Genomic DNA, 3362 nt, shown 5'->3' on the forward strand with positions numbered 1-3362 from the left:
GATCACTTGAGGCCAGGAGTTCAAGACCAGCCTGGGCAGCATAGCAAGACCCCATCTCTACAAGAAAATTTTTAAAAATTAACTGAGTGTAGTGGGATGCGCATATAGTCCCAACTACACAGGGCAGGCTGAGATAGGAGGATACCTTGAGCCCAGAAGGTTGAGGTTACAGTGAGCTATGACTGCATCACTGCACTCCAGCTTGGGTGACAGAGCGAGATTCTGTCCCCAAAAAAGAAAGAAAAGAAAAGAGAAATTAACTATTTACAGTTTTTAAGGTTGAGATAATAGAAACCCAACTTAAATTTAAAAATAATTTTGATTCAGATAAACAAAGGCTAGGTCTCAACCCAATTTCAAAGCCTGATGGATTCAAGAGCTCAAATAATAAATGTCAGGGCCCTATTTTGGCCTCCTCTTTTTTCCTGGCCCTGCTCTTCTCTTCCTATCTTCATTCTGTATGCAGGCATTCTCTAGCTGGCAAGCAAAACAATCACCAAAAGCCTCAGGTTCACATCTCCCAACTCAGCAACCCCGAAGGACAGAGAATGAATGCCTCTCTCGATACTCATTTATCAATACCAGGGAAGTCTTTGATTAGCTCTGCCCGAGTCCCATGAACCAATCGTTATGACCAGGGAGGGCTGAGACTATGATTGATAGCCCCATTAATGCCATATGGGGTAGGGGAGAAGTTACCCAAAGAACCCAAAAGAGAAGAATAGGAAAGTGGGTGGGAGAAGCCAAATGGATAGATGCAGTCATCTACCACCTGGTCTCTGCCATCAAAGAACTTTCAATTTAGTTGAGGATATGGATACATGAACCAAAAGATAATGTGAAGAAGCATACACTTGCCCAGTGGTTGGCACCCTGCAATGCAGAAGACCCAACCTTCACTACTCCACAGAAGCCTTCTGAAGTTAGCCCCCAGTGTAGGCCTTCTAGCTCCCCTGCAGGTCTTGTTTGACTTCCTTCTCATCCCCACACCACCGCTGGTACCAGTTTCCTATAAGCGTTTCCTAGTGTCAACCCCAGTAATGGTGGCAGGCACAGGAGAGAGGCCCAGTAGACAAAATGGTAAAGGTGGGAGATTCCCACTCACACGGCAGCAAATGATCTTTTCATCAGAGCAAACAGAGTAAACAGGAGCTGGCCATTTGGTGAAACGCGTAGCCTAACACCCAAGAAAGGAATAAGGAAAGAGCCAAGAGGAAAGTAGAAAAAATGTAATTTCTACTATTTAAAAAAATTAATTCTGAAATGAAGCTGTTTATTTTTTGCTGGACATGTAGAGTAATAGTACAGCCTTTCTTTAATGGAAAAAGCTCCATTCATTATGCTTGGAGAAGTCACTTGTGTGCCTCTCAACATGCTTTAAAGTCGTGGGCTTAATAAAGCCACTCCAGACTCCTAATTGGAGTCTCCTTTCTTTTGCTTTAGTTTTCTTTTTATGTATTTCATGTATGTATTTTATGTTTCAAATTGTTACTACAGCCTCCTGTCGGTTATAATTTTTTTTAAACAAAGTCTTCTTAAAAGACTGCCTTTGTCTATAAACCAGTGAGAACTCCTAGAGGGATTTATAAAGAACCAGGAAAAGTTTTCTATTTCTGTCCTAAAAACAGTGGAGTAAGTGGCAACATGTCTTTGGGGAGCTGCCCATACATTCTTCATATCAGCATTGGCTAGAGTGATCTGATTTGAGCAACAGAAGTCATTGAATTCTTACAAGCATCAGTGATTTTTGTGGAGGCTCTAACTTAGTATCAATCTTGACAACTGCGATTTAGAAGGTCAGGGTTTTTATGAATTTGTTTCCTCTATTGTCTAGTCACATAATTAAAGTATCCAAGGGCTACCACATGAGTCCTGGTTTTGTTAGGGACTTTCTATTGCAAGCAAAAAAAGAAGGAAAGAAAGAAAGAGTCCTGACTTATGTAAGAATGCTGAATGTATAGATTTAAGTATAAGGCAATGCATGTTAAAAGATATATTCCTGTTCTGAAAAGGAAACAAGTCAGTTACAATGGAAGGATTTCCTTACTTTTTTCTCTACTGTTCTGGAGACGGGCACAGTGGTCTCAAACCCAGACTTGGTTAACCAAACCTGTTAACATTTTTTTCATAAATTTACTGGATTGTAAATAGGAGTTAATTTACTCCCTACCCAAATTATATGTTAAATATTTTGGAACACTAAGGATCTGGCTTATACCATTGTTTGCTGTATAATATAGTCAGTAATCATATATCCAACATTTTTGGATCTTGTTTTTCCCAACTTCTAAGCCAGAGATTCTTAAACTGGAGTCCACAGAAATGGCTATGACTTTGGAGATTTGTGTGTATCTATGCATTTTCTGGAAGACAAGCTATAGATTTCATTAGATTCTCTGGATACCTTCCCCTCTCCCCCTGCAAAAAGATGCTAAAAGATTCTGAGGCTTTTTAGAGAGGGACTCTTCCAAAAATGAAGAGTATAAAACTGTTTCTGGTGGCCAGGCACAGTGGCTCACGCCTGTAATCCCAGCACTTTGGGAGGCCGAGGCAGGCGGATCACAAGGTCAGGAAATTGAGACCATCCTGGCTAACAGTAAAACCCCGTCTCTACCAAAAAAATAAAAATAAAAATAAAAAATTAGCCAGGCGTGGTGGCACATGCCTGTAGTCCCAGCTACTCAGGAGGCTGAGACAGGAGAATCGCTTGAACCCGGGAGGCAGAGGTTGCAGGGAGCTGAGATGGCACCACTGCACTCCAGCGTGGGCGACAGAGCGAGACTCTGTCTCAAAAATAAAAAACAAAAACAAACAAAACAAAAACCTGTCTCTGAGGACAGCAGAATGCCAGAAAAAAAGATAGAAAACAGGAATAGTACCTTTTTTTTTTTTTTTTTAACAGAAATCTGCCTTGAATTTTTTTCTCTCCTGAGCCTCTTGGCCATTGTTAATTGTTATTTAGTATTCTTCACTGTGAATTACTTTGTGGGTGACTATAAATTACTAGATTCTATTTTAACTAAAGGAGCCAACACAGCAAATTTATGTTCTGTTATAAATTAAGTAATGTGATGACATATGCTTAGTGGTTAGACTGACATGCAAAATAAATCAGATGTAATCATGTGAATATAAGTTTGAGATACAAAATAGCCATTATGGGGTTGAAACAAAAGACAGAACCATAGGAGTAGGAGTTTGCAAAAGCACAAATAAGCTAATTCTGCTTTCAGTCAGCAAAAGAAAAATAATTTAAATTGGATATTTTTCTTCTTCTTTGAGTACCATCAAGAGAAGTTAATAACTCAGATGTAAGACTGGGTGCGGTGGCTCACACCTGTAATCCCAGCACTTTGGGAGGC

The sequence above is a fragment of the Mandrillus leucophaeus genome, unplaced genomic scaffold (assembly GCF_000951045.1).
Source record: "Mandrillus leucophaeus isolate KB7577 unplaced genomic scaffold, Mleu.le_1.0 Scaffold397, whole genome shotgun sequence".
NCBI lineage: Eukaryota > Metazoa > Chordata > Mammalia > Primates > Cercopithecidae > Mandrillus > Mandrillus leucophaeus.